The sequence below is a fragment of the Eleutherodactylus coqui genome, chromosome 4 (assembly GCF_035609145.1).
Source record: "Eleutherodactylus coqui strain aEleCoq1 chromosome 4, aEleCoq1.hap1, whole genome shotgun sequence".
In the NCBI taxonomy this organism is placed as follows: Eukaryota; Metazoa; Chordata; class Amphibia; order Anura; family Eleutherodactylidae; genus Eleutherodactylus; species Eleutherodactylus coqui.
In genome coordinates, this window is record NC_089840.1 from 3,025,222 (window position 1) to 3,030,015 (window position 4,794).

Here is a 4,794-nt window from a genome sequence, read left to right on the forward strand (position 1 = left end):
ACTCTAATATGTGGCCGGAGGTTCGTGCTTACACTCTAATATGTGACCGGAGGTTCGTGCTCACGCTCTAATATGTGACCGGAGGTTCATGCTCGCACTCTAATATGTGGCCGGAGGTTCGTGCTCACGCTCTAATATGTGACCGGAGGTTTGTGCTCGCACTCTAATATGTGGCCGGAGGTTCGTGCTCGCGCTCTAATATGTGACCGGAGGTTCGTGCTTGTGCTCTAATATGTGACCGGAGGTTCGGGCTCACGCTCTAATATGGGATCGGAGGTTCATGATCGCACTCTAATATGTGGCCGGAGGTTTGTGCTCGCACTCTAATATGTGGCCGGAGGTTCGTGCTCGCACTCTAATATGTGGCCGGAGGTTCGGGCTCACGCTCTAATATGTGGCCGGAGGTTCGTGCTCACAATCTAATATGTGGCCGGAGGTTCGTGCTTACACTCTAATTGGTGGCTGGAGGTTCATGCTCGCACTCTAATATGTGGCCGGAGGTTCGTGCTCGCACTCTAATATGTGGCCGGAGGTTCGTGCTTACACTCTAATATGTGGCCGGAGGTTCATGCTCGCACTCTAATATGTGGCCGGAGGTTCGTGCTCACGCTCCAACATGCGACTGGAAGAACGTGGCGCCGGAAGCACATGTATGCCACACCGGTAATGAAACATGGCGAGCGGCCGCAAATTAGTGTGCCCGCTCTGCCGGATCACAGGTGACCAGAGTCAAGGTGTTGAGAATAACTTCTTGTGGTTTTGCCCGGAATATGCCGCTGGTTACAGTGAATTGTTACATTTAGGTCACAATGTTTCTCTGCATCCGTCTGAGTCTGAAAAACATTTTAAATGTGTGTTTACTATAAATATAATGTGTATATAGTAGAAATAAACCAACACTCAGGGGTTAAATACCATTTACTGTTTACCCTTCAAACACTCATTGTCCAAACCAACCCCCCCCCCCCCTAGAAGCAATATATATATATATATACTGTCAGTAAGATGTGATACGGGGGGCATGGAGGCTCTGGTACCCTGTTGTACCGCTTCTAGCTTGGATACAAGATGTGACATGGGTGGGTATGGTGCCTCTTCTCACACCCTGTTGTCAACTAAACCTGAATTCATCACTGGAGACAACACGATTCCACTCCGCAAATGAAAGCGACAGTGGGTGACTGAGGCCGTACATGTAATGGAGGCAACAGTGTGGGTCAGAGGCCGTACATGTAATGGAGGCAACAGTGTGGGTCAGAGGCCAGACATGTAATGGGGGCGACGGTGGGGGTCAGAGGCCAGACATGTAATGGGGGCCAGGAGACCAAATATCCATCAGCCAAGTACCTGGAAATGGTTCAAACAGACACCGGGGTGTAACGATGGCGCCCCCTGTCTCTGCATGGCGGACAACGAAACACTTGAAGCTGCTGGTGCTTGTCGGACAATCAGACACTCCTCTCAAGTGGTGGTCTGTAAGGGGCGTCCTGAACCCGGTCACCTTGTGTGCCCACACACATCCACTGGTCCCAACACTTACTAACAGTCTGGTCAGACACTCCTCTCTACTGGTGGTTTGTCGGGGGCATCCTGACCACGGTCACCTTGTGTGCCCCCATCCCCTGGCCCCAACATCCCCTAACAGTATGGTCAGACGGTCCTCTCTACTGGTGGTCTGGAAGGGGCATTCTGAGCCTGATCACCTTGTGTGCCCCCAGCCACTGGTCCCAACACCTCCTAACAGTCTGGTCAGATGCTCCTCCCTACTGGTGGTCTGTAGGGGGCGTCTTGAGCATGGTCACCTTGTGTGCCCCCAACCACTGGTCCCAACACCTCCTAACAGTCTGGTCAGATGCTCCTCCCTACTGGTGGTCTGTAGGGGGCGTCCTGAGCCCTGTCACCTTGTGTGCCCTCACACATCCACTGGTCCCAACACCCCCTAACAATCTGAGTAGAAGATAAGCCGTAGCAGCAATAATGATGCAGTAGTTAATCAGATGTTTGTCTTTATTCCTCTGTGCAACGTTTCGATCACATAACGATCTTTGTCAAGCATGTCAAAGATCGTTATGTGATCGAAACGTTGCACAGAGGAATAAAGACAAACATCTGATTAACTACTGCATCATTATTGCTGCTACGGTTTATCTTCTACTTGGATGACACTTCTGTGGAGTCTATTGATCCAGACTCCTGCTGTAGCTGGCTGCTTTTTACTTAGGGTCCTACCTTACTGGTTTTGTGGAGAAGTGCTGTTCCCATACTACTTTGTACCCCCTAACAATCTGATCAGACACTCTCCACTGGCGGTCTGTAGGGGGTGTCCTGAGTCCGCTCACCTTTTTTGCTCCCATCCACTGGTCTCAAGAACCCCTAACAGTATGATCAGAGGCTCCTCTCCACTGGTGGTCTGTAGGGAGCATCCTGAGCCCGGTCACCTTGTGTGCCCTCACACATCCACTGGTCCCAACACCTCCTAACAGTCTAGTCAGATGGTCCTCTCTACTGGTGGTCAGTAGGGAGAATCCTGAGCCCAGTCATCTTGTGTGCCCCCATCCACTGGTCCCAACACCTCCTAACAGTCTGGTCAGATGGTCCTCTCTACTGGTGGTCTGTAGGGGGTGTCCTGAGCCCGGTCACCTTGTGTGTCCCATCCACTAGTCCTATCAACTCCTAACAGTATGGTCAGATGCTCCTCTCTACTGGGGGTCTGTAGAGGGCATCCTGAGCCTGATCACCTTGTGTGTCCCTATCCACTGGTCCTACCACCTCCGAACATTCTGGTCAGATGTTCCTCTCTATTGGTGGTCTGTAGGGGGCATCCTGAGCCTGGTCACCTTGTGTGCCTCCATCCACTGGTCTCAATACCCCCTAACAGTCTGGTCAGATGTTCCTCTCTACTGGTGGTCTGTATGGGGCGTCCTGAGCTCGGTCACATTGTGTGCCCTCACACATCCACTGGTCCCAATACATTAGCTAAGTATACACCGTCTTGATATGTACTCCTGTCACAAATAGGTCATTGTCTGGGGTCCCTGTTGTTTAATTTGTGTCTGTGTATCAATCACCCTAACCCATTCAAGCCACCATTTAAGGTAGGCTAGCCACCACCATGACAGAAACTGGAGTTCCCACTGGGGCTACCACTGCCGTCTCCAGGTTGCTGCACAGAAGAATAACAATATAATAGAAGGGTTTCAGTTGTTGGGTGCAACACATTTCGGAGGGGTCAATGCTTCCTTTTGCAAGCACATACAGAGTACATATCAAGACGGTGAATACTTAGCTAATGTAGTGAATTATAGATGTCCCGATCAAATACTGTTCCACAGAGGTCCCGCCTTTGAATCACAATCCTTCCAGGAACTACGTCACATATAGGATTATAAGAAATTGAGAACCACAGCGTATCATCCCCAAGGAAACGGCTCATGTGAAAAAGTTAACCAGACCATCCTGGAGTTATTAAGAAGCAACTCACAAAGACTAAGCTCCCATTGGCTAACATTGTTACCTGAGTTGATTTATACTTACAATAATACTCCTCACTGCTCAACTGGCTACACTCCATATTATCTTATGTTTGGTCGGCAGGGAAAATTGCCAGCAGATCTCCTCCTATACGACCTCCTCCTCCGACTGTATCTGCAGACTGACCCACTGACTCTCCTTCACTTCCTGTCTTCTTCCCACACTTTCTACTCCCCCTCAGCATACTCATTCAAGAGTTTCCCGCTCTGAACTGATTGGTGGAAGGGGTTGGTGAGAGTTTCACCACGCCAAGGACCTTGGCCCACACTTCTGCCCAAGTCATTCAGTGTATTTGTGCCAGACAGCTGAACACCGCTATGGGAAACCTTTGTGCACCCATAGTATAGACGAACCCCTCAAACCTTTCTGTAGCAAGTGTATAGGCGGACCCCAGTAACATTTCTGTAGCAAGTGTATAGGCGGACCCCCGAAACATTTCTGTAGCAAGAGTATAGGCGAAGCCCTGAAACTTTTCTGTTGCAAGAGTATAGGAGAACCCTCAAACCTTTTTGTAGCAAGTGTACAGGCAGACTCCCCAAACCTCTTAGTAGCAAGTGTATAGATGAACCCCTCAAACCTTTCTGTAGCAAGAGTATGGGCGGACCCATGAAACTTTTCTGTTGCAAGAGTATAGGTGAACCCCTCAAACCTTTTAGTAGCAAAAGTATGGGCGAACACCTGAAAAAATTAGTTTGCCAAGAGTATAAGCGAGGGCAGGAAAAATTTGTTGGCTAAGAGTATAGGCGAGGGCCTGAAAAATTGCTTAACACCGAGGGCAGGGGAAACCTATAAACATTTTGTAAACATACAGCTTGTTGTAGCTTTATTTGTAACACAGCCTTTTGGCCCGCTGAAAAATTGGCGGTTCAGCGTGATGACATGCTGTTTTAGGAGGAGGAGGAGGAGGAGGAGGAGTAATATCCGAAAGCAATAGACCAAGCTACTTCTCCACTTTTTTGGGGTTAGAGAAAGGATGCATATTTCTCCTGTTGCAGCTAAAAGAATCATTAGGTTCCACTGGTTTCCACCGTTGGAGAAGGGAAGTTTGGGGAAATCCAACCTTTGTTCATTTTTATGAATGTAAGCCTGTCGGCGCTGGCAGTTGACAGGCGGGTATGCTTATCCGTGATAATTCCTCCAGCTGCACTAAACACCCTCTAAAGACGCTAGCGGCAGGGCAGGCCAGCACATCCAGGGCATACAGCGCAAGTTCGTGCCACATGTCCAGCTTTGACACCCAATAGTTGTATGGAGCAGAGGGAT